Source organism: Saccopteryx leptura, chromosome 3 (assembly GCF_036850995.1).
Source record: "Saccopteryx leptura isolate mSacLep1 chromosome 3, mSacLep1_pri_phased_curated, whole genome shotgun sequence".
Taxonomy (NCBI): domain Eukaryota; kingdom Metazoa; phylum Chordata; class Mammalia; order Chiroptera; family Emballonuridae; genus Saccopteryx; species Saccopteryx leptura.
This window is the reverse complement of record NC_089505.1, coordinates 333,177,750-333,205,714: the sequence shown is the minus strand read 5'-3', so window position 1 is coordinate 333,205,714 and position 27,965 is coordinate 333,177,750. Positions and strand designations below refer to the sequence as shown.

Below are 27,965 nucleotides of genomic sequence, written 5' to 3'. Positions count from 1 at the left end.
AGAAGCCAAACCCACATATTTTGAATAATAATATGTGAATAAAGTAATTCAAAAACATTTTTAAGGACTAAAGATAATTCACACTGCACCCAGCAAACAGCCAAACTAATTCAGACACCTGCCCTTGGGTGTTAGTCCTCCATTTATCCATACTCCAGAAAGAAATATCCTCTGGAAAGTTCTTCATTATTAATTCTGAGGAAACTAAAAAGCATTTTTCACTCTATAGAGGTCAGGAGTATGCAGAGAACACGATGTGGAAATTGATGCCGGCTTTGTGAAAGATAAACAGGAAATACTACCTATGGCCATGTTTAGACTTCAATCATTAGTTCAATGTCATTGAGACAGGGCCAAACCCAAATGAGTTTTTCCTTTAACAGATTTTAAACACTTTTGATTTGTGTATCCTACTCAACATTATTCAATTACTGGCCATCTAACTTTCTAATTCCCCAAGCCTCTGATTTTTCTTTGTCATCTCCCTGAACACCTCCAGCCATTTCACTACTTACTAATGTCTGGGTGAGAAGAAGAAGGAGGTAGTTAAAATCATATCAATTTCACATCTTAGTAAGACTGTAAAATATTCCTAAGAGGAAAAGTAAGGTTTCTATATTATCTGAGAGTTTTGTTTATCAATATTTGAACACTAAATTGGGAAAAAATATGTTCATATTTTTTCATGCCTGCTGAAAATTCCATTGTTTTTTAAATTTTTTTAATAATTCTTTTTTAATTTTTATTTTATGTATTCATTTTAGAGAGGAGAGAGAGAGACAGAGAGGAAGGGAGAGAGAGAGACAGAGAGAGAGAGAGAGAGAGAGAGAGGAGAGAGAGACAGAGGGGAGGAGCTGGAAGCATCAACTCCCATATGTGCCTTGACCAGGCAAGCCCAGGGTTTCGAACCAGCAACCTCAGCATTCCAGGTCAACACTTTATCCACTGCACCACCACAGGTTAGACTGTTTTTTAATTTTTTAATTGTTTGATTTTAGTAGAGAGGAACGGAAACAGAGAGAGATAGGAACATCATCTGATCCTGTATGTGCCCTGACTGGGAATCAAACCAGCAACCTCTGAGCTTCCAGATAATGTTCTAACCAACTGAGCTATCCAGCCAGGGCTCCATTGTTGTTGTTGTTGTTTATAATAAAATAATAAAATTCAAGAATTCCATGCCTGACCAGGTGGTGGCATAGTGGATAGAACATCGAACTGGGTGGGACACAGAGGACCCAGGTTCAAAACTCCAAGGTCGCTGGCTTGAGCAGTGGCTTGAGCGCTGGCTCATCGGGCTTGAGCGGGGGCTCACCAGCTTGAGCGCGGGGTGGCTGCCTTGAGCATGGATCATAGACATGACCCTGTGGTCACTGGCTTGAGCCTAAGGTCCCTGGCTTGAGCAAGAGGTCACTCGCTTTACTGTAGTCCCCCAGTCAAGGCACATATGGAAAGCAATCAAAGAACAACTAAAGTGTCACAATGAAGAACTGATGCTTCTCATCTCTCTCCCTTACTGTCTGTCTGTCCCTATCTGTCCCTCGCTCTGACTCTCTCTGTGTCTCTGTCCAAAAAAAAAAAAGAATTCCTGCCTCAATCATGAAAGTGCACCTCCTCTGGTTCTCAGAGAACTCCTTCCCACCTCAACTCCCCAACCCACCCACCACCACCATATGGACTCTCAATACCTCTTTCATATAGCTATTCTAATGAAACGGGGACTTATGCATGATTTCTTGAGGCATTTCATGAAAGCTCCTGGCTTCTTCTTTGTAATGCTAATGGGATGGGAGAGGCCAGGCTGGTTCACACTGGAGTCCCACAGATGGTAGAGGAACTGAGGAGCTAGAAAGCGTTGGGCCATACCCGTTTAATAAAGTCTTCAATCCAGAGGATTAAGATGGTGGCTACCTTAGTAGCTGCAAGAGGAGTGGGACCAGCCCCAGCCTGGAGGCCAGAGGCCCTTATCCCCAACTGGGAAAACCAGGAAGTCTCCACAGGGACCACTATCAAGGTGGTGCAATTTGACGGGGGCATGGTTCTGGGGGCTGATTCCAGAACAACCACTGGGTCCTACATTGCCAATGGAGAGACTGACATGTTGACCCCTATTCATGATCATATTTTCTGCCGCCACTCAGGCTCCACAGCTGATACCCAGGCAGTTGCTGATGCTGTTACCTATCAGCTTGGTTTCCACAGTATTGAGCTGAATGAACCTCCACTGGTTCACACTGCAGCCAGCCTCTTTAAGGAGATGTGTTACTGATACAGGGAAGACCTCATGGCAGGAATCATCATTGCCATCTGGGACCCCCAAGGAGGGCAGGTATACTCAGTGCCCATGGGGGCATGATGGTAAGGCAGTCCTTTGCCATTGGAGGCTCTGAGACCTCCTATATCTATGGCTATGTTGATGCTACCTACTGGGAAGGCATGACCAAGGAAGAATGTCTGCAATTCACTGCTAATGCTCATGCTTTGTCCGTGGATAGAGATGGCACCAGTGGAGGAGTGATCCGCCCGGCATCCATAGCAGAATCGGGGGTAGAGTAGCAGGTACTTTTGCGAGACCAGATCCCCAAATTCTCCATTGCCACTTTACTACCTCCTTGAATCCTGGGATTCTAGGATACAATAAGAGACATACCATACTGACAAAATTCAATAAACAGTTCATCAAAGAGGAAAAAAAAGTCTTGCATCGGCAGATGAGCAAACAGACAGGAAACACCTGCTTCTCACAGCAGCAGGCAAAAGAACAGCAAAATGGCTCCTCGCAGTGGTAGTGAGGCAATCTGCAATCTGCCTGGAGTCAAAGTGCTCCTAGCCTTACATAGGCGCTGCCACATGCTCGGGCACTAATCAGACAAAGTACAAGTGAGCAAGCCTAATACAGCTGTTTTCCCAACATCCTTCATCACTCAGCAAGAAATAACTTCTCTTCCTTCCCCATCTCTTTCTATAATGCTACAGGTCAATCAAGACTTTTAGCCCCAGCATGGATAGAATCAGTGTTCATCCTATAATATAAGTACAATACGAGAATAACTAGAGGTTTGAATATTAAACCAAACCATTGGTCCCATCACAGACTTGAAAGCTTATGGTCGTCTCAAGAAAAGCCTACGCTGTTGAAGAAGCTAATCTCTATTGACAATACACTAACTTATATCCAACTTTAGTCTTCCCTACAACTTGTGAGATAGGTATGACCTCTAATTAAGAGATAAAAGAACTGGGGGACAGAGAGTTTAGGCAGAGCTGTCCAAAGTCACAGTTACTAAGTTAAGTGATAGAGCCAAGGTTCAAATTCAGGTGTAAATGATTAAAATCCAGTAAAGTCTTCTAGACTGCTTTTTTTTTTCCTAGTAGTTCACTGTTCAAATCCTAGTTCAGTGAAGATGCTGCTATAGGGAGTAAATGAGAAAGTCTGAAAGAAATGGGCATTGAAAGTGGCAAGTGGTACCGAATGAGCAAGTTTACAGGACTTTTTTTTTTTTTTTTAGAAAGGAGAGAGAGAGGGAGAGACAGAGAGAGAGAGGAGAGAAAGACCAAGAGAGAGAGAAGGGGGGAGGAGCAGGAAGCATCAACTCCCATATGTTCCTTGACCAGGCAAGCCCAGGGTTTCGAACTGGCGACCTCAGCATTTCCAGGTCGACGCTTTATCCACTGTGCCACCACAGGTCAGGCTACAGGACTATCTTAACTAAATAACTTCCACCTTTATCTTCTTTATGCATTGAGCTTCCATGAGGTTTAATAGGAGAGAGGGGATAGAATGCATCTTAAAAAGTGGGGAGTAATGTATATACAGTTAATTGCCCTATGTCAGCAGGTCTCAAACTTAGGTGCACATTAGAATCAACTGGAAAATGAGTCTTTGAATCTCCTTAGAAGCAGTCTTTAAAAATCCTGTTGCCATGGTCACATCTGAGACAAATTACATCAGAATTCCTGACAGTGGGATTCAGGAATCAGTAGTTTTTAAAGCTTCCCAGCTGAAACCCATGTGCACTCAAGTTTCAGAACCTCTGTTAGAGATTAAGAATGCTAAGGGTTCAGTTAGTCTCCCAAAACACCTTTAAGATCAGAGAACATTTTATGGGCCCATTGACAACCAGTCTTTTGAGGAAAGGAGAACAGAGATGAGCTGGCCCCTCTCACTGTTTGCCTCTCTGTACTAAACTTCCTTCTTTGGCTGTCTTCTTCTTTCCAAATCTAATCCCCTAATGCCTGTCATCAGTTTCTCCCAAAACACTCAGCACTCTGCAGATGTTTACTGCAAATTTGGGTCCTCTTTACCCCCAAGAGAGATGAGTAAACTTCCAGAGAGGAGAACAAACTCTAAGTTTCAGGCCACTGAAAATTTTCCATGACCTTCTCGTAGCTTTTATTGCCTTTCATTTTTCTATCTCTTGGTTCTAACTTGTTTTTTTCAGGTTACATTATTCAAAGTATATATTAAATTTAATTATTATACTCTCAAGCTCTGTGCCATGGCCAGCAAAAAGGAAAATTTACCTGATTTCCTTACGAAAGGACTATGGCCCTGTGTGTCCACACTTGAGTCTGTGTCTGTGAGCTTTGACAGAGAGCAGAACATGGAAACGTGGAACAGTTTACTGCCTTAGTGTTTATTATCATTACCAGAGGCCCTCTGTGGATAGGTCTCCCATTCACTGATAATCTTATTTAAATAAGAATCATAATACTGATAGTATGCAGGGGTGCAGACAACAGTCATATTTTAGAGAAATATGTAGGGGTGACATAAGATTAGCAAAAAAATACCAAACACTGAAAATGAAACAAAGATGGCAAAGGTTAAAAATTATTAAGATTATGGGTATATGGATACTCATTATAATATTCTCATTATATTATATTCTCATTTGTTTGAAATTTTTCATAATAAAAATAATTTTAAAAATTCTCATTCTTGAAAAATAGGTATAGCTAGAAAATACTGTCCTTCTTATAATAAGATGTCCACAGGAAAACACTCAGGAAATGTGAAGCCAGCAGATATGCATCACAGCCATGGGTCAAGTGTCACACGCAACTCTCTCTGTTCTTTTACTCACCCTGAATGAGAAGAGAGCATTGTCTTAGGGTACGTGTTCATGGCTTCACACCTAGCAAGGAATCACACAAGAGCTCTTCAGCATAGTCACTGAGCTCCAACTTGGCCATGAAGTCCCCAAGCTCCATTAGCTCTAAGATTCCCTATCCCTTTCTAGATTTCTGGGAAACCACTGGTTTCTGTCATTTAAAATTAGTGTTCCCAGTATTATATATGTTAGAAGATTTCATGAGATACAAATAAAGATGCTCACAACCACCCACAGATGACATCACTTACCACGTCCAGCAGCACGTATACTTCCAGTTCCTTTTCCCTTGGTGATGATGGATTTGCTTAATGTGGGTAAAAACAGCTGTGTTAGGCTTGCTCGCTGGTTTACCAGCTGCAAGCACAAACAAAATTCACTTTGTTTGATTAGTGCATGAGCATATGGCAGTCAGTGTAAGGCTATGGGTGCTTGCACTCAGGGCAGGTTGCGGATTACAGATGGCAGATTGCCTGCCTGCCACTGTGAGGGACCTGAGAAGGCTTTCCCCTGCCTGTTTGCTCATCCACCATTGTGAGACTTTAACAAACAGTAACGGCCTAATGCTTTCTGGCTCTGCAGTTTCTGTAGCATCTTCCTGAATCCAATGTAAGACTGCCTGGTCTTGGCCACCAGCATTACTTACTCTAACTCAATCCTTCTTCTTGGGTCTAAGAACATACATTTGCCAGAGTGGCTGATTCAGGAGTCTCTCCTTGGGCTAAGTTAACAGACATGTATGCGAATCAAATACATGAACCCGTGCTCATTAGAACCTTGCTCTAATGAACTCCACCAGCTCAATCTCAGAGACTGCATCCATAATTCCACACATGGCAGATCAGGTGGGCCGGCCCAGAAAGTATGTGTGTCTAATACTGACTCAAGATGAAAGAAAACTGTGATTTATGAAGTACTTTCTAAATTTCTCAACTTAGTATTGGCCACATCCACCACTAGAATGTACCAAATAGTCCCAAGGAAAGCAAAGATTTTTGCTTCAAGAAGGCTATACTTAGAAAGCACAAAAGCCTAAAATTCACAAATCAAAAGATAGTGAAAATTTCCAAGATGGTGAAAGGTTAAACACCTTCTTTTTCTAAACAACAACCAAAAAACCTGACTACTCTTTGTCCCATGGGTCTATTAGGATAAGGATGGACAGGTGGGAATCCAGCTCCTAATTAAATTGAGGCTACCTGATTAATATTAAAGCAAGATCAAACAGAGAAACCCTAAAACGCAAACAGGTTAGAAAATCACCAAAAAATAAAATGCCGAATTCTTGTCATGCTTACTTTTCAACACTTAAAAAAAATACTTACATAAAATTATCAAAAGAGGTCAGGCCTCCAAAGTACTAATATTTGGCAGAAACACTTAAGGCAACCAGCGATGCAAAGGCTAAGTAATCAGACATTCTCCTGCCCGCTCTCAGTAGCAGATCACTTGGAAGTCAAGGTTAACCTGACAGCTGTTTTAATGAACTGTCACCCCAGGGATTGTGTGACACTGGCAGGAACAGCCAGGTGGGGGCTGGAACCAGGCAACAGCCAAAGCAAAAGGAAGACAAGCCAAAAATTGAGCAAAGGTCATCTGTGGGTTGCATAAAGTCAGATATATTTTGTTAGGCCCACACAGTATTTTTCCAAATATCAAATCAACTGATGACATTAAGAGATCAAGAGATCACACATAAAAATCTAGAATTTCTCTTTTCTTTCTGGAAAAATAAAAAGATCTGGGAGCAACCTCATGAGAAGAGGCTACCACATCATCAGGTGACCATAGTCCCACCGCTGCCAATAGTGTCACACTAATCCTGGGATCCTGGGATCTTCATTAGTGTTCACATCCTGGACTACATAAGCATTGGTATGTGTCACCCCTTGTTTATGGATTCTTCAGCTGCCAAAGATGAGACAAGACCAGGCATCTGAAACTCATTGAGCCCAAGGAGTTAGCTTTCTACAACATTTAGCTGCAAGCTAGGGATCTTGAAGCCAGAAAGTTAGGTGAAATATAAAAGAACTGTCAGGAATCAAGCATCTAGGAAAATCAAGATGGCAGTCTCACAGAACACAGCAGTGAGACCAGTGGTGGGATTCAGCTGGTTTACACCAGTTCAGCAGAGCTAATACCAAATTTTTGTTCACTTTAGAGAACTGGTTGTTAAAATGGCACTTGTAATCAGCGTTCTCTTTAAGGTGGGCACCTGGGCAGTCATCCAATGTGAAAGTCATAAATTTACATTCCTTACCCTTTTGTGTGTGTGTGTGTGTGTGTGTGTGTGTGTGTGTGTGTGTGTGAAAGAGAGAGAGAGAGAGAGAGAGAGAGAGAGAGAGAGATAGGGACAGACATGCAGAAAGGGAGAATGATGAAAAGTATCAATTCTTTTTTTTTTTTTTTTTTACAGAGACAGAGAGCTAGATGGGGACAGACAGGAACGAAGAGAGATGAGAAGCATTAATCATCAGTTTTTGTTGTGACACCTTAGTTGTTCATTGATTGCTTTCTCATATGTGCCTTGACCGTGGGCCTTCAGCAAACCGAGTAACCCCTTGCTCAAGCCAGTGACCTTGGGCTCAAGCTGGTGAGCCTTTCTCAAACCAGATGAGCCCGTGCTCAAGCTGCCAACCTCGGGGTTTTGAACCTGCATCCTCCGCATCCCAGTTCCACACCCTATCCACTGCGCCACCGCCTCGTCAGGCCTTTACTCTTTTTTAAAGTTTATCTGCACAACAGCGTATTCTAAGCACCCATAAGTAGGAATGTTCATTCTGTCCATGGCTGAAAAAATTGCAAGTGAGGACACCAATCAAGATGCAATATGGAAATATTTTAAATAGCAGTTTTATTTTTTTTGTCAGGTATTATTTAGTATTTTTTCATTATTATTTTGTGTACCTATTTTGTTGTTCTTATTTAAGTATTAAATGCATGAAATAATAAACTACCTATCAGATTATATATATAGATATAGATATATAGATATATAAAATAGTCATTAGGGCAGAGAACCAGTTGTTAAATTATTTGAATACCACCACTGAGTGAGACTGTCCCTCCAGTGACTTCATACCTCAGGTCAGGAGCAGGAACTGCTAACCAGACCTTAAAATTTTGTTCTGTAGATGCCTTAAGCAGTGGTTTCCATTTCTCAAGGATACCACAGATTTTCCCCCCTAGGAAGGGTGACATGGGATAATAAAAGATGGACTGAGTAAGCGGGGATCTGAAGACAGCCATTTTCAACCACAGAATCTCCCTTTACATGTTTCATAATTTGGCCTCTTCTAAGTTTCATTTGTTGAAAGGATTCCATTGCTTAAAGCAAACAAATAAGGGGTGGTGGGAGGCCTTAAAAAACCATCACTCTAAATAATAATACCCATTAATAGAATAAGTTTTCAGTCTACATGTAAGGGTTGTAAAAGGGCCCCCTTGTGTCAAGGAGATCATTCAGGCCATTAAGAAATATTGGTGTATTTCATGATTGGCATATTCTTGAGAACTTTTGTCATTTGAATATTTAAACATCAAGTCAATATTTAAAAACAGATTGTGGGGCAGCTGTATTAGGCTTGCTCGCTGGTTTACCAGCTACAAGCCCTTTGCCTGATTAATGCGTGAGCATGTGGTGGTGCCACGTGTGTATGGCCTATATAAGGCTATGGGTGCTTCTGCTCAGGGGGAATGCAGATGGACCAACAGCCTGCCTGCCACTGTGAGGGGCCATTTTGCTATTGTTTGCCTGAGAGGTGATTTCCCCTGCCTGTGTGTTTGTTCACCATTGTGAGACTTGATTAAACAGAATAGTCCAACCCTTTCTGGCTCCGCAGTTTTTCTACCATCTGCCTGAATCCATTGTGAACCTGCCTGGCCTCAGCCACCAGCATTGCACGGATAGACTCCAATTTTAAAGAAAGTGGTTCTGAATTATTTTATTTAAAAAAATAAACAGCCATAGACAATATATAAAGAATAGGCATGGCTGTGTTTCAATAAAATTTTACTTAACAAAAATTGACAGCAAGCCCAGTCTGGTTATAGTTTGCCAACCCCTACTATAGACATGTCAGCTTTTTCTTTATGATCCCTGGGTATATAGCCCAGAGAAATTAAGACTAAGGAACCACAATAACTATCCTGTCTATTTAGAGAACAGTCCTATGAAAAAAAGGAAATGAACATGATCTGTTTATTCATTCATTCAGTAAAAATTAATAGAATAACTATGCACCTGGCATTGTACAATACTAAGCTCGGTCTTATAGCATTGGACAAAATAGATAAAAAAAATCCTTGTCTTTATAGAATGTATTTCCATTGGGCATAAGAAGAATAAACAAGAGAAATGTTAAATAATACATTAACATAGTGAATGGAGCACAAAGCAGGGGGCTCTATCCTGATATAGGCCCCCAGAAAAAGTTAAGTTTGGGCTGTAAACTAAAAAGAGAGCCAGAATTAGTTATGTAAAGTGGGGAGTCGGGGATATAGGGATTCCCAACGTAGGAAAATAGTTGTGCAAAGGCAAGTGACACAACTGTACATTTGACAAACTACAAAAGATCAGTGTGACACATATAAAGGTTCAAGAAAGAGCAAGAAAAGCAACAGTGAAGAGGGAGATAGGAGATGAATCATGAAGGGAGGCCTATGAGTCCCTTTAAAGGGTTTAACCTTTATCCTAAGGGAAATAGAATGCCTAAGATGGTTTCAAACAGTGGAATGACAACAAGAGACTAATGTTTTAGAAAATTTACTCTGTTGATTATGTGGAGGCTAAAAGTCAGGAGACCTGTTAAAGGCTGATGCTGTAATCCCAACAGGATGATCACTAATTGTACTAACTGTAAGTGTGAGCTGAAAGTATTAGAGGGAGGACTTTTGCTTCCAATATAAGTGAGGGAGACTGGAGATATTGGTGCAGGACTAACCCCACCCCCACCATAAATGACCATAGAACCATAAAACCAAACAAAAATGGACACTTATTTTCAGGTATTAGGAAAGAAATAGTCACACAAGACTGCAATCTCTGAGAGAAGGAAAACTTACAAAGTGACTCCATTTGCCCTGCTTTTTGCCTAGGGACACCTCTCATCTACAGCGCAGTAAGCTTAACACAGTAGGCTCACTGAGCCGAGAAGGCACAGTTAGGAGTTTTTGAAGAGTTGGGATCTACAAAGCAGGCACCAGAAAGGAGGAAACTGTAAAATAACAGTCCCCAAAAGCCCATGTGGCTCTCCCTGCAAGTAAGGACTTGCTGAAGGTTAGCCTATATTCACACAGGGTAAGATGACCTAGAACTTCCTAGAGAATGGCTGCTAAAGGGTTGAAGAAGGAACAGAAACACAAGGGTTTGAGCACTGGTGGAGGACATTAGCATCCTGGCACAGCCAGAGTGGAAAAATCTCATTAACACCTCATTCATCCCACAGACATCCCACAGAAACACCAGAAAGCCTTCACTTCAGGAATAGGGACCACACCCTGAAGCATGCATTCTCAACAGGGGTGACATAATAAAAAGGGTAAAAAATCAGTCCTGGGTGGAAGAGGGAGCAAGAAAGCCTTACATGTTACACAGCACATAAACAGATATACCTATATGTAGTTATATCTCTGCTTTTAAACGTTCACAGGAGGAGTGTGAAGGGTCAATGAGTGGGGTGGGGAAGAATGCTTTAAAAATCTCCTTGGAGAGCAATAAAGAAAAAAAATTTTTAAATATTGCCCTAGAGTACAGACTACTCTAGACATGCCCAAGAAAAGCCTAAAACTATGTTTTGACAAGCTCTTCAGAGGAAAGAGAGCTTGAAAGATAAGTCCTAATAAATTAAAAGAGTTTAGGCTACACCCAAGATTTCCACACAACCAGTCGAGTGAAGCATAACCCCAGTATAATCCAAGTTGAGGGTAATCAGCTGCCTTAAAAACATTCTCTTAAAAGGAAGATATTTTCAGAGTACAATAACAGATCACAGAATATCTAAAATGTATCATCTACACTATCTAACATAAAATAAAAAATTGCTAGATCTGCAAGAAAAAAAGAAAATGTGATCCAGAGTTAAGAAAAAAGTAATCAAAAGAAATTAATCCCCAGATGGCCCAGGTATTGAATTTACCAAATATTTTAAAATAGTTATTATAAATATGTTCAAACAATTAAAAGGAAATATAATCTTCATTGATAAACAAATAAGAGTAGAAGAAAAAAAAATGGAAAATATAAAAAAGAACCAGATATAAATTCTAGGGCTGGAAAGTACAATAACTAAAATGAAAGAAGTGGATAAATCTATGAGATAGTTTAGGAGTTATGTATTTAGGATATTCAACAGTGGTGATAAGAAATAAAGCAAAGGGGTCTCCCAAAATTTTTCTCAGACAACTATGTGGGTGATAGTGCCATGTCTTGAGATAGGTAACATCATAGGAAAAACTAGTTGATATTGTTCCAAAAATCAAAACCAGAGTGCTACTGTGTGGCGATAATAAAGGGCCAGATGTTGGAATAACAATAGTTAGAGCTACACAACAATGTAACTGATGTTGCTGCTAAATAGGGAGTACCCCTCATCAGAAACTACTGACAGAAGCTAAATGAACTCCAGATTCTACAGAAGAAAATAACAATTTATGGGATACATTAGACTAGGTATCATATAAATTCCCTTTTAAAATTAAAATTCTATTGTTCTTGAATCATTATGAGACTCCTGTACTAAGGTGAGTGATATACAGTCTTTTTTTTTTTTTAAGTGAGAGGCAGAGAGACAGACTCCCGCATGTGTTCTGACCAGAATCCACCTGGCAAGCCCCCTATAAACCTATGCTCTGCCTATCTGTGGCGGTTGCTCCATTGCTCGGAAACCGAGCCATTTTAGTGCAAGAGGCAAGACTATGGTGCCATCCTCAGTGCCTGGGCCAACTTTCTCGAACGAACCATGGCTGCAGAAGGGGGGGGAGAGAGAGAGAGGGAGAAGGGGTGGGGTGGAGAAGCAGATGGTTGCTTCTCCTGTGTGCCCTGACCAGGAATCAAACCTGGGACTTCGATAAGCTGGGCCCACGCTCTACCACTAGCCAACCAGCCTTGAGCCTAGCTTAACAAATAATTTGGAAAAGATATATAGGGCTAAATCTACCCTTCCATGAAATGGGTCTATATTTAGAAGATGGTGTGGTAGGCAGAATAATGCCCCCTGCTTAAAATGTTTAAATCCTAATCCCCAAACCTATAAATATGTTAGGCTATATGGTAAACAAGAATTCACGTTGCAAACCAGCTGACTTCAAGACAGGGAGAGTATCCTGGACTATCCCGGTGAGCTCAATAGAATCACAATTGTCTTTAAAAATGGAAGACAGAGCTGAAGAGACTCAGAGAGCAAAGTGACTGTGAAAGAAAAGGACAGAGAGATGTAACATTGTGTGAAAGCAAAGGATGCAGGCAGCTGCTTAAAAGCTAAAAAGGGCAAAAAAATGGATTCTCCCCTAGAGCTTCTAGAAATGAAAGCAACCCTGCCAGCACCTCAATTTTAGCCCAGTAAAACCTGTGCCAGCTTTCTAACTTACGGGACTATACAGTAATAAAAGCATTAAATAAAATAGTTGTTCAAGCCATTAAGTTGATGGTAATTTTTTTAATAGCAGCAATGGGAAATAATACAGTTATCTATAACTGTACTATCCAATATAGTAGCCATTATTCACATGTTATTATTTAAGTTCATTACAATAAAATTAAAATTCAATTCCTCACTCACAGTGGCCACATCTCCAGTGATCAATAGCCACCTGTGGCCACTATGTTGGACAGTACAGATAAACACTTTTGTTATCACAGACATTTCTATCAGACAGAAGTTATCTCTTCAGTGTCTCTTCTTAATTATGCTTTAAGGCCTAAAGGGCTATTATAAAAATATAACCACCCTATTTTTTTCCTAGATTAAAATAAAAAATATGTGTCTGCAGGAAAAAATATGTAGAATGCAGTAGATATAAGTAAATCAGACAGGTCTGGGATTATAAGAAATAGACAATTGGACATAAATACTTTGGGGTTCAGAGAAGAGGTCTGAGATGAATATACACACACACTTGAGTGACAGCATTATAGATAGTATTTGAAGTCAATAGCATTAATGAAATTATCTAGGAAGAGAGTATAAAGTCAAGAAAAAAAGTTTTCATTCAGCTGGAGTCTTGAGGAACTTTAACTTCTAAAGATAAAGACTTGATAAAGGATGAACAGGGAAGAATCTTAAAATGAGAAGGCATTAAATTATTGATGCTTTATTTCTATGGACTCTCTAAACAGTTCTACTGTCAGATGCCAGAGATAGTTTCATCCACTTTCAGCCTATTTCTAGAATGGTATTCAACTTAATTTACTATATTTTAATAAGTAATTTTCTTGTTCATTCCTTCTTTCATCTTTGAAAGAGGGGACTTTGTTTCTTAAAATTATACTCAAAACCCTAACATGGGCCTATTATAAAAAAGAAATGTCATTAAGGTTTTGCTGAGTCAAGCCATGAGCATGGTAGATGATATTTTCACTGAGCTCAGTGGTTTTTATTTCAGTTTAATCCTATATTTGTGACTATTCCAGAATATCATGGTTGTACAAAATAGGAAAACTAAATAGCGAGACCATTACAAATTAAAATTTATTTAAAAAATTATGAAAGGATGCAAATAATGACTATTATATAAAAAATCAAAATCATTTCTTCCTCCATAACTTTTCTGGGTTTCATTAACAATAATAATATATTGAAACCTAAAGATGTAAAGCAATTAGTGCCAATAAATGAGGTCATGTTATTTAAAATTATACTATTATTTAGAATAAATCATAAGTTCCCATTTTAACACTGAGCTGTCATTTTAAGTGTATGCTTTCAAATGTTTTAAAAATTGATCTTCACTCAATTAATTCATGTATATAGAACTTCATAGTCACCTTTTTTGAAATCGATAAAATTTTTGTTTAAAGTCTTTTTTCAACTCTTTTCAGCTAGATTCTCTACCTCTGATACTCTCTAGGCACTGACCCTCAACTTTCAAGAGCTAAGCCCCTCTCTTCTATAGTAACACGCAAGTCATGCCGATGCTTTCCCCGAAGGTGACAAAATGCTCAGTCATCCAAGTTACTCAGAAACGAGAAATATAACAGGCAGCACAAAATATAACAGACACAGTCTGAAGAACACATACCTGGCTTAAAATAACAGAGTCATTGGTTCAAAACCAGGGGCTAAAGAAAAAATCCACAAATCAAGTAAGCGTAACATTGTACAGGTCAAGAACAAACAGTAAGTCTTAAGAAAAGAAAATAGGCAGCAAAGATCATGAACTAAAACAGAGTCCAGGCAACAAGGACCGGATCATCAGCTAACAGCAAGGCTTCAACATTACAGCTGTTGCTCTGGCTCAGAAAAAAGAACCAGCCTGGGTACGGCTTATCTATCACAGGCACACAGAAAGAATGGAAAAGTTGTGGGGAGAAGAGAAAGGCCCACTGATCTTTGCACACTAGTCACATTATCATTAGATCCATTATCAAAAAGAATACAGAAACCTCTTTGCCAAAGTAACAATCATATGACACGGAATAAAGTCTTTCAGAATAGAAAATGAAGAGGAGAGTTGGTAATAACACAAAACATTATTAAATCCTGAGTAAAAAATTACTGTAATTATAAAACTAGCTCCTGAAATTCTCTGGCAAAAAAAAGAGGATTTCAGATAAAGTTGGGGGAGTGGTAATGGCAGTCATGAGGGAGAGGGGAAAAAAGGAAAAACCTACCGGTAGACCTACGCTCCAAACTAAAATGGGCGCCAAATTCTCTGTTGCAGCAGCTTCTAGGAGTAACTTCTAGCAACCACAGATCTTAAGGCAGGGGTAAATGCATGCAAAGATAGCACACAGAAAGAATTTGGACTCCTCTGCCCCTCAGAAAGTTTACCATCTGCTTGCAGATAACATGCATGTCACCATTTCACATTTACAAACAAAACGCTTAAAATAAAGCATCTGTGGTCTACTACAGAGAGAAGCTATGTGAGAAAAATTCTTTTTATTACTCATCTTTCCGAAGGAGGATCTTTATTCCCACTCAAACACAGACACATTTCATGCCTACATGAGCAATCAGTGTGCTAGGTGTTAACATTTCAAGCATGATTTTAAGAGACAAAGTCCCTACTCTCAAGGATAATATGAGGAGCAGACAAAAAAAATCATGATTAAAATACAGGAAGTTAAATTGAATCACGTTATAGAGTAGGCTCAAGGTGGATGAAACTATTTTGGGGCAACTGATGACAGAACTGTGTAGAAAGGCCGTAGAAATAAAGCATCAATAATTTAGCCCCCTCTTGTTTTAAGATTCTTTCCTGTTCATCCTTCTTCATCAAGTCTTTAAAAGCTGAAGTTCCCCAAAGCTCAGATGAAATGATACTAGTTTTTAACTGTATAATCAATCTCTCCCTAGACAATTTCATCAATGCACTTGACTTCAAATACCATCTACAGTGCTATTACTCAGATGTTTATATTCCTCTCAGACCTCTTCTCTGAACACCAAAACATGTATATAGATTTGATATCTTCAACTAGATGTTTCATAAGTACTTCAAATTGAAAATTTCCAAAACTGAACACGTGCTCTTCAAGACCATGAACAGTCACACGTTTGGTTGTCTCCCCTCAAACTGTAGAGCAACATGATTAATTTTCTGTTTACGGCTCAACTGCTTCCACTGCTCTTTGGACAAAACTCCAAATCCTTACACACAGCCTCTTTATCCCCAAAGGTCTTGCCCTTTTCTATCTTTGTAGGCTCATCTAATGCATTCTCCTAGTCTTAAATCCCAGATGTGTTGACTTTATCTCACACTCCATGCTTTGTCTTGATTCTTCTGCCTGGAATAGACCCTCCTTGCCCCCTTTAGTTAATTTTTACTTATTCAGAGTTTAAATCAGTATTTCCTTAAAGACCCATTTCCTGCACAAAGTCAAGATCTTCTATAATACACTTCATTGCATAACAATAATTATAATTAAATAAAGTCAAACAGTCATTAAATATCTACTATTGGACCAAACATTATTTCAGGTGATGGAGATTCAGCAACAGAAAAGACAAACAAGGTCTTTGCTCTCTTGGAACTACATACTTATATAAAAAGAAACAAATACACCAAAAAAAAAAAAGAGCAATTTAATTTCAGGCAATAATATGAGGACAATACAACAAGTGATATGCTAGCGCAGGTGTCCCCAAACTACGGTCTGTGGGCTGCATGTGGCCCCCTGAGGTCATTTATCTGGCCCCCCACTGCACTTCCAGAAGGGGCACCTCTTTCATTTGTGGTCAGTGAGAGGAGCACTGTATGTGGCGGCCCTCCAAGGGCCTGAGGGACAGTGAACTGGCCCCCTGTGTAAAACGTTTGGGGACCCCTGTTAGAAAGTGGCTGAGTCAGGAACAGGGACAAAGGAGAGAGTACTGCCTTAGATGAATTGTCCAGGGTCAGCTTTTTTTGAAGGAATATAAACTTCAAAAAGTGGTGACTTTTTCTACTACTATATCCCAGATGCTGGACATAACAGGTGCTCAATAATATTTAAGGAATAAGTGTATGAAAGATGTTGCTTTGTAAATAGAACTACTTTCCAATATGCCAAAGAACAGTTGCAATCTCAGGAATGTCACATTTTTATATTACAAATTACATCACCAGTACCTCTTCAAAATACTTGTTGAATATATGTATGTTTATATATATCTGTGTATGTGTGTGTATAATGTCCCTAGGCATATATAAGTTACTTCATGTGTCAAAACACTCTTACATAATTGACCTCTCTAAGTCCTTAATTTCTTGACCTCTTAACCCTATGATAGCCAAATAGACTACAGGGTACCCACACAAGTGGTTGTTAACTTTTTTATTTATAAAAGTTTTATTGGTTAAGTCAGCAGTTCACTCTTATCCATGACAGATAGGCTCCAATTTGATCAGACAGGACTAGAGAAAATAAACAATCTATAGAGCAAAAAATATATATAATTCCATAGAGAAAATCCACATAAATAATGCTCAAAACAAACAATACATAATCAACTAGAAAGTGATTTAGAAAAACTTGCTTATCATATAAGCTTTATGTCCTAATTGATTCTCAAGTCCATTCATGTATTTCTTTTTTTTAAAGACTTTATTCTACTTTTAGAGAGGAGAGAGAGAGAGAATGGGGGAGGAGCAGGAAGCATCAACTCCCATATGTGCCTTCACCAGGCAAGCCCAGGTTTTAAACCAGCAATTTCAGCATTCCAGGTCAATGCTTTATCCCATTGCACCACTACAGATCAGGCCATTCATGTATTTCTTAAGATGTAGAATACCAGACTAGGTTATCTTGTAGTCTTGAAAAATGCATTTATTCATTCATTCTTTCTTTCTTTCAATAAACATTTGCTGAGTACTACTTAACAGGCACTATTTAAGATACTGTGTATAGGATTTTATGCACTGAGGAAATAAAATCTAGGTAGTGGCTTAGCAAAATGACTATATTGCTTAAGAAGATGGCTGTGTATCTAGCCAAACTTATATGTCAGGAAATATTTATTAATAGTATCTCCTTTGCCAGAGAAAGATATATATTGAAGTCTCATCATTCATGGTAGTTAGCTTCTATAAAGTCACCACAAACACTGAATTAGAGAATACTGAACCATGGCTCCTAGGGAAATACAGGGTTAGGTTTCTACAATATGCTAGTTACATTGTTGTCAAATTATCAATACATAACCTCCTTTTATGTCTGTTTCTTTTAAAGACACCATATTTAATATCTATTGTATTATTAACTTTAAACTCACAGTAAACAGCACTATAACTCACACCTGAAAATGTTTACCTGGCATTTTCTATATAAGGCACACCACAGCCTTCTCACACTAAGGAACTTTAGACAGCACTTCAGTACTTCACTTAAGGATCATTTTAAACAATGTAATCACTCTGCCCCAAGAAAAGCACAAAAATGTGGGAAAAAATGTGGCACTAAATAGACCACAAAGAAAACATTGGTAAAGAAAGAAGAAAGAAGAGACAGCAGACAGCCTGACCAGGCAGTGGCATAGTGGACAGAGCTTCAGTCTGGGATGTTGAGGACCCAGGTTCGAAAGCCCAAGGTCACCAGCTTGAGTGTGAGCTCACTAGCTTGAGCTTAGGGTTGCTGGCTTGAGTGTGGAATCATAGACAAGATTCCATGGTCACTGGCTTGCTGGCTTGAAGCCCAAGGTTGCTGAGTCCAAGGTCACTGGCTTGAGCCCAAGGTCTCTGGCTTGAGCAAGGGATCACTGGTTTGGCTGTAGCTCTTCAATCAAGGCACACAGAAGAAAGCAATCAATGAATAACTAAAGTGCCACAACAAAAAATTGATGTTTCTCATCTCTCTTCCTTCCTGTCTATCTGTTTCTCTCTCTCTAAAAAAAAAAAAAGGAAGAAGAAGAAGATGAAGGATGAAGAAGAAGGAAGAGACAGGGAAATGGAAGGGAAGAGAAAAGACCTGGGAGGAAAGGGGAGAGGGGAGCTTTCATTCCAGAATAAGATGACACTTCCTTCAAGTGCAGATTAGACAGCTTCTGGGATGACCACTCCTCCATGCTTATATCCAATGGCTCTGCCAACGACACACTGACCATCCACGAGCAGAAGGAGCCTTCTTGTTAACTCTGGAGCTCTGCATCTGCCCCTCTCTATGCCAGCAACAGACTAGACAGTCACCACCTTGCCAGCATGACTTTGGGTTTCAGTGGATCACCAAAGAAGCAAGGCTCCAAACAAAATAAAGAGACAGTTGAGAAGCCAGATGTGAAACTGACAAATCCAAGGTTGGACTTTCACAAGCAAATCTCCCATGTGCATGTCTCAGCTGGAGGATGTGGACAGGAAGTTTGGACCAGAGCCTGTGAGTAGAAAGGAAGAGATACAATGGCCATTGTGCAAACAAAAGTTCCTTGGGTTGGGGGTAGGGTAAGGATCATGAGCAGAGCCACTCAAGCCAAACCCAAGTGGTAGGGATTTAGCTGGCAACATGAAAATCCCCTCCTGCCAAGGTTGCCAGGGAACATGCTCACGAGGCCAAGAGTATGTTATTCACAGAATCTTCCCAATGAAATGTGTGTGGCACATTTGGGGGCTGGCAGAAACCCTGTGTCAGATCTTCTCTTTGGAGCTTCCTCATCTTTCTGATCAGGACAAGAGGCCCCTTTTCACGGTTTTCCTAGTATTAACTTTCAGTTAGATACACTTAAACTTTCAAATTAAGCAGAAAAAAAACTTTGAAAATGTACTGAACTTCATCGGAAAGAGTAGTTTTGAACTTAGAAAATATCAACTACTTATCTGATTCGACATATATAACTATTGCAAAACACATTTGATAGCTATTTGGCCTTTAGTCCTTGACTTAATAGATCTGTGTCCAGTTATAACAATTATCACTCTTCTTCCAGAGATCTATGCTACAGGCATCGCACTAAACACTTTCTAGAATTTATTTCATTTAATCTTGCCCAAATTCCTGAAAGGTAGATGTTGCATTTTACAGTTAGAGAAACTGTATGGAAAGTAATTTACCAAAAATGATGTGGAAAGTAAGAAGCTGAACAAGAAACCAAATCCAAGTCATTCTGACTTTAATAGCTATATTCTTTCTACTATATTGTATATAACCAGGTAATTGTATGGTCTGAACTCAATGGATAACTTGAAAGGATTTTATTTTCCCCAGTCCCTCCTGCCAATTTTGCTGTAGTGAATTACTATCCCTTAAAAATATCTGAGAAGGGTCCACTACTTTCCATTCACTTTCAGTTATTAGAAGAAACACATTCTAGTATTTAAGACTCAATCTATTTATGTTTTAAATTCCAATTTCACATCCAGTTTAAAGCTCTTCCTTTCTGTATCCCCAGGGCCAGCCAAGTTTCAAGTCAGGGCTTGGAGGGAGCAGGGGCCTAGTTTGCTCTTCTGCTCCCCCATCCCCTTCTTTAATTAAAGACGCGACATAGTCAGTGTGCAGTGTCCCTCTTCCATCCTCCGTCTTGCAGCCTAAGTCCATCAGTGTGTTAGAGAAGGAGGGTGAAACCTGAGAGGACCTGAGAGGTGGCAGGCATTGACTTACCAGACCAGCTGCATGGGGGAGGTGAGGAACTACTTGAGTTTCCTTTCTAGCTGGGTCTGGTTCTCTTGGCTTTGGGTGGTCTTCACTATTTTGGCAATTCCTAAGCAGACACATACAATTTACTTGAGAAATGCTCTGTTTCACTCCTTCCTCATGACTGAGCATGCCCTCAGAGAGGGAAGCAACCGTGTTTCTATGTTGTCTCTGCCAGTGGCCCATGCCCCCAACCATCTCACCAAATGGGGCATCTCCCAACTAGATGTCAGTCTGAAAACTCAGGCCTCCCGTTCTGTATTCTATGCTTCTACTGTAGGGCCTTGGAAGCCATGAAAACCCTCTCTCTTCCAGGCCTTCCAAGTGGGTGAGGTATTCTCTCTGTCTTCTTAGACAACTTAGCCTGAGGTCCCTTCTCTACCAGCTTTGGTGGTCCACAGCAGTCAGGCAAGAAGCAGGCACCAATTTCAAGCTCACATATACCTGATACTTGTCAGGCTCTCTCCTTCCTTCACCAGACTTAGCTCCACTCTATGCTAATGACAGCACCAAGCAGGGCCTCTGCTGCCTCATCTCATCCAACATCTAGCCAGGAGTGAGAAGCCAGTCTCCTGTGACACCGCTCACTCCTGTCTAGTAATTTAACTTTCACAGGGCTCTGCAGTATACAGGAAGCCCCATGGGGAACGGAGGGAAGTGCTATAACATTTGGCCATTTGGTCAGCAACTCAAAACTGTAACAATGTCTTCTTTCTCCTCTCTGCCTCATATCTTCTTTTATCAATTGGGAAGGGGTGGGGAGACATGTGGTGATAGTTTAGAATAGTAAGAACAGCTTGGCCATCTCTTACTGACCTCTGGGTGTCTGGGTCCAGTTACTTGAAGCTCACTTTAAAATAGGGGGTGCTTTAGGCCTCTTTGTCCTCATCTTGGACCTACGTCACCAGTTCCAAGGTAATAGGGAAAGTCCCATTCAATAATTGCAACATAAATTCTGTCCAATTGCTCTATAAGTACCATGCCTTCCAAATTTTAGTTGAACTTAGTGGCATATTATCATGAAGCTATGGTTATAGGTTATTTCAAAAAAATGTTCAAAGTCTAGACTCTCAGTGAAAACTATATTTTAGTGTTATCAATTTGTCAGTGCAGTCAGAAGAATATCACTGAAATTGAAACTGATGAAATGCCCTTACTGTCCATCATAAGTGTCAACCTCAAACAAAATCCACCCATCAGCCTGACCAGGCAGTGGCGCAGTGGCTAGAGCGTCGGACTGGGATGCGGAAGACCCAGGTTTGAGACCCCGAGGTCGCCAGCTTGAGCATGGGCTCATCTGGTTTGAGCAAAAGCTCACCAGCTTGGACTCAAGGTCGCTGGGTCGAGCAAGGGGTTACTTGGTCTGCTGAAGGTCTGCGGTCAAGGCACATATGACAAAGCAATCAATAAACAACTAAGGTGTCACAATGAAAAACTGATGATTGATGCTTCTCATCTCTCTCCATTCCTGTCTGTCCCTATCTATGCCTCTCTCTGACTCTCTCTCTGTCTCTGTTAAAAAAAAAAAAAGCCACCCATCAGAAAGCCAAAGTGGTCACACAAAAGGCTTCTTCAGCCCTAACTTAACAGAAGTGGCAAACTCGTGCCCCAGGGACCAAAGATTGACACTAGGCATTTCCATTGAGCCATACAGCATTTTAAAAAATTTGAAGTAATTGCCAATTTATCGAAGGTTTCATGTGGCTTTCCCCTTTAGGCTGGGCACAATCTCCTCAGTTCACTACCAACCCTCTCCATTCATCTGTGCTCTGCTGACCCCATCGGTGCTGCCTGTTGCCCCTGCTATGGCACTTCTCTGTCTTGTCCTTCTGCAGTGTTTATTTTTCACTCAATTACTCTTGCACCAAAACTTTAGCAATCAAATAAATTCAAACCATGTTTTCCTTTAATACATTCCTTAGTCTGTATTCTCTGCCAGAATTCATATCTCCTGAAAGATTAAACCACTATACATCAGAGCACAGACCCTGATTCCATCCTTTTCTGATTTTCAGGGGTCAAGGCTCTACTCCCCCCTTTTCTGGTATTTTTGTTCACAGAGCCACTTACTGAAGGAGACATTAGAGGAAGGATGTCCCTACTTTTGCCATATCAACTCAGTTCTACTTGGCCCCTTGGTCCAGGTCTTTCCCACCATTTCCAATGTCATGCTCTGTTCTCCTATGCATCTTTAGTCCCCCATCCCTAAAGGTCTACTCTGTACTCAGTAGTTACAAACCTTCCCTGGCTGGTAACAGACTTCTTGGCTAGATTGCCTGCTCAATATAAAATTCCTTACCTTTCTTTTCATTCACTACCACACTTTTCAATATATCTCCATTTCCTTACTACCCTCTTCCTCTTTAAATCTCAGTACTGTGACTTTTAGAGCTCTAAAACAAATAACACATCCATAGTGTTGAAATGTGTTATTAAAAATGAATAACTCTATGTTGCCAAAGAGCAACAACCTCTCTGAGCTATGTGGTTTATGGATCAAGACATGCTTCTCTTTTTTTTTTTTTTTTTTTTTAATTTTTTTTTTTATTTATTCATTTTAGAGAGGAGAGGGAGAGACAGAGAGAGAGAGAGAAAGAGAGAGAGAGAAGGGGGGAGGAGCTGGAAGCATCAACTCCCATATGTGCCTTGACCAGGCAAGCCCAGGGCTTTGAACCGGCGACCTCAGCATTTCCAGGTTGACGCTTTATCCACTGCGCCACCACAGGTCAGGCCAGACATGCTTCTCAAAACATTCTCCTAAGTTAGCTCCAATGACACCAATCTGTCCTAGTTTTCCCACCTCTGGTGGCCTCTTTTCTCATGCTATTAACTAGTTCTTCTCTGTTTCCTTCTTTTCCTCAATCTTTTTTTTTTTTTTTTTTTTTTTTTTTGGAAAGAGAGAGACAGACAGATAGACAGACAAGAAGAGAGATGAGAAGCATCAACTCATAGTTACAGGACCTTAGTTGTTCACAGATAGCTTTCTCATATGTGCCTTAACTAGTTCAAGCCAGTGACCTTAGGTTTCAAGCCAATGACCTTTGGGCTCAAGCCAGAGACCATGGGGTCATGTCTATGATGCCACATTCAAACAAGCAACCCTGCACTCAAGCCTGTGAACTTCCACTCAAGCCAAAGACCTTGGGGTTTTGAACCTGAATCCTCAGCAACCTAAGTCGATGCTTTATCCGCTATGTCAACACCTGGCCAGGCACCTCAATCTACTCTTTAACCTTGTTAAGGCCAAATCTCAGTATAAAATGAATGGTGGTCCTAAATGTGCAGTATAGTAGAAAGCAACGGACTATGAAAAGCTCACACATTATTAAGAACTATAGTTTTATTCAGGGTGGTCCTATAATTATTAAGAAAAACGTTTGCAATATTTCACCTCTATGGGAATCTGTAGCAGTCCAACCAGACCTGACCATTGACTTGTTTCAGTTTTCCCCTAAGTACATGCCTACCTTTACCAATGTGATTCTCACTGCTGGAATGCCCTTTCTCTCAATCATATTGCACCCAGCCTTTACAATTTAGCTCAAGATACATTTCCCAGGAACAATGCCAGTCACAGAAACCTTGTTCTTCTAAATTTTAGAATGTAGAGATAGTTTCACTGTCTTGCTTTTAATCATGTGCAACTATTTCCAAAGAACATCTATTTAACAAATTTTCATTGTGGTTTCTATGATTTTACTAATATTTTCCGAGTAATGAGGAGGGGTCACATTGTACAGAACACAGCATTTCACATGAAAAAATCCCCATTTGGCTTGTCTCTCCCTAAAAGCCACCTCTCATACCACAGTCAGTGACCCTCTTAACCTTCTGGCCTTTTAAGTTGTTTCTTTGAAAAAAACCTGATGACCAGCCAGGCCTTGGAGGTTGACTCCTATCCAAGCTTATCAAGTCAATTTCTCAAGAAAGACTTTTTTTTTTTTTCAGCAAAGGAACTCTCATACCAGTTACCAAAATGATTCTACTTTGTTTTAAATTTTCATTATTGCCCAAATGTAGATCTTAAGTATTCAATTAATTATAAATATCTTGAAGGATCCTAGTAGCAATATTAATAATACTAGTAGTAACAGTCAATACACTGAAACCCCTAGAACGATGTTATTCACAAAGGCAGTATTGTTTAATGAAGAGAAGTACACACAGAGAATATACCAGTATATTGGATTAAATGGAATCCCCAAAGTTTATGTCCACATCCTAACCCTAGAACCTATGAGTAGAACCATATTTGGAAAAATAGCCTTTGCAGACTTAATTAAGTTAAGGATCTTGAGATGTCATCTTGGATTACCAGGTGGTCACCAAATTTAATGACAATTGTCCTTATAAGAAACAGAAGAAGAAGAGACACACAACACAGGAGGAGGCCATATGGAGACAAATGTAGAGAATGAAGTTCTGCTGTCACAAGCTAAAGAATACCAGGAGCCACCAGAAGCTTCTAGAGGCAGAAGGATTCTCCCCTACAGCCTCCAGAGGGAACATAGCCCCACTGACACCTTGGTTTTATACTTCTGCCCTCCAGTACTGTGAAGAAGTACATTTCTGTTAGTTTAAGCCACCACATTTGTGCTAATATGTTATGGCAACTCCATAATATAACCAGCTTCTATATATTTATTCTTCCATTAGGAAAATATCCCTCCGGAGGTTGTGATGTAAAAAATAGACACCAAGCTGGACATTTTAGACATATAAAGATGTCTTACACATGGATCTTTTCTTGGAGAAACTAGTTCTAAGAAATTCTGATTACCTCCTAGATTTGGGGTATCAATTGTTAGTAGGATATTTTATTTTGTGTTCCATAAAAGACCACAGATGTAGTCGTATTTTTATGTCATGAAAACAAGCAATCATAATGTGGTTCTAGAACTATAGGTGGGGAATTAGGATTCTAGGCCAATCTTTCCTAATTCCTACTATTATCAGGGAGACCATAGAAACTGGACAAGTCAACAACTATAGCATCCAAAAGAGCAGGACACACATTGTTCCCCTGCACTAGACATGTAAACCCTGTGTCACAGCTCAAATGGAGTTGCAAAAAGATGTCCAAAAAGAGCATCTATGACCACAGACCTGAGACAAAACCAATAGAGGATGGTTCTCCAAAGTGTCACACCCTCATGGGAGAAACCAACCACTCCTTGTTTGGAACAGTGACAGTTGGTACATAACTGGCAGCAAGAGATTTTCTGGACCAAACTTTGCACAAAAAAAGCAGGTAGCTGGGAATGAATAACAAATCACATGCACATGCCATATTTTCAAAAAGGTAAAGGCAATGGAGTACATAAAAACTTGTGTTATAAGAACACTTGCTGTTAGCCTGAAACACAACATAGATCCCTCTCCCTTGTAAACTATACAAACAGACAATCCAGAAAGAGCATTCTTCATTTAAGGTGACTATTTAAAGGAGAAAAAAGTTACATACAAGCCACAAAAGGAAAAACAAAAAAGGAACAGGAAGAAAAGTGGCACATAATAAAATATTGCTGCAGAACAGATAAAAATTATGGACAAATACAATGCCATGAAACAAAAAATAAGCAATGCCTCTATAAAACAAAATTCAGTATTAATACAGAAAAGCTCAAGTGTAATAAAGTGAGGCGTAGAAATAGATGAGTTATCCATTACCAGGTTTCAGAAATTGAGGAGAATAATATACCATCAGAGAAATTAGAGACAACTTAAAGAGACCGAATATTGCTGAAAGCAAAGTAAGAATTATGAAGGACACAATGAAAAAGTGACAGAATAAGATATAAATGACCAAGTTAAAAATGATTACAGAAAAATAAAATTTTATAATAATTATAGCAATAAGTATAAAAGCCAAAAAATGTAAAACAAACATATGCCTAACTAGTGTCCTCAAACAGCATAATCAAATAAATAGACTCTCTATGGAAGCCAAATCAAATAGAATCCATGTTTTTCCCCTGGCTAGAGAAATAGTCTCAAGAACATACATTGAGACCAGATATTTTATATCCAATAGAACTGTTGGATATAATGGCAGCTGACAAACATTTTTTGAGCATGCACTCCTTCCACTTCATCATTCCTGGAAGAAATTTACTAGGATTATTAACTTCAGCCAATCAAGGTATGAATGAAAACCTTTTACAAAATAACTGATAGTACATAGTACTAAATTCGCTATACTAAAACCAAAACAAATATGAGATTATGGTTACAAGATAAGTTGAATATGTTAAAAGCCCTAATGTGTAGTAATATATAATTAACAAAAGCTGAGAGAGCAAGGGGTCAAGAAAGTGGTAATTTCCTCAATTTATACAGGCAGGGGTAGCAGATACCAGTGGGGACCTATGCAAATCTGTCCTTCCCTGCTCCATTGCTGTTAGAGCTAGGAGCAGGCTTTCCCCAGGTCCAGGGAATCATCATTGATTAGTTTAATCCAGTCTTAATAACTTAATAAATATACTTCTTTTAATAACTGGTTTCCACATGAACAATTGATTCAACTCTGGCCAGTGAAACTTGAGGAAATATTTGTATCTGTGCTCTTATGAAGAAATAGAAGAAGATAAAACAGCACTGCCTACAGTCTCTTGCCACAGCTATATACCAAGTTCATACCTATATAAATGCAACCAGGAAGAGACAACCACGAAGACAAAGCCTACATGCTGAGGGATGGCAAACGGAAGCACCGGAGTCCTGATGATGTGACTGAGATACTAGAAGTAACGTACTTCTAAATTTCTTATTATTGAGATAACAAATGTTTTTATTGATTAAGCAACCATTAGTTGGGTTTTCAGTTGCTTGTTTCCAAAATATTCTGATATACTAGAGATCAAAAGAAGTGGAAATTATCAAATTCATCAGTGCTCATAATAAGAAATAAAATATATAAAGCTATAAGGGTAGCTGCTAGAAAAAATACAAATCTTCCAAGTTATCAGAAAATATACACACACAAAAGGAAGCAGAAATTTAGTTAATATTGTCAATTTAACAATAAAAAATAAGATATAATGACAGAACTAAAACCAACCATTTATTTCTATAAATACACACGGTCTAACCATACCTATTTTTTAAAAAAAGAAAGGGCTCTTAGATTAAATCTCAAAGCAAAATTCTATCTGCTGCATATAAAAAAAACACCTTAATTAAGTAACTCAAGAAGGCTGAAATGGCCCTGGCCGGTTGGCTCAGTGGTAGAGCATCGGCCTGGCATGCAGGAGTCCTGGGTTCGATTCCCGGCCAGGGCACACAGGAGAAGTGCCCATCTGCTTCTCTACCCCTCCCCCTCTCCTTCCTCTCTGTCTCTCTCTTCCCCTCCCGCAGCCAAGGCTCCATTGGAGCAAAGTTGGCCCGGGCACTGAGGATGGCTCTGTGGCCTATACCTCAGGTGCTAGAATGGCTCTGGTTGCAACAGAGTGAAGCACCAGATGGGCAGAGCATCGCACCCTGGTGGGCATGCCGGGTGGATCCCGGTCCAGTGCATGCGGGAGTCTGTCTGACTGCCTCCCCGTTTCCAACTTCAGAAAAATACAAAAAAATAAATAAAAATAAAAAAAGAAGGC

At 39.8% G+C, this 27,965-nt stretch overlaps 1 protein-coding gene and 1 pseudogene across 1 annotated transcript in view; one reads left to right on the top strand and one right to left on the bottom strand.

Moving 5' to 3' along the window:
* The window catches only part of CPQ (carboxypeptidase Q), a 576,439-nt gene that overhangs the window by 521,263 nt on the left and 27,211 nt on the right, over window positions 1-27,965 (bottom strand). The window lies entirely within an intron of this gene.
* On the top strand, window positions 1,901-2,677 carry LOC136398040 (proteasome subunit beta type-6 pseudogene; annotated as a pseudogene).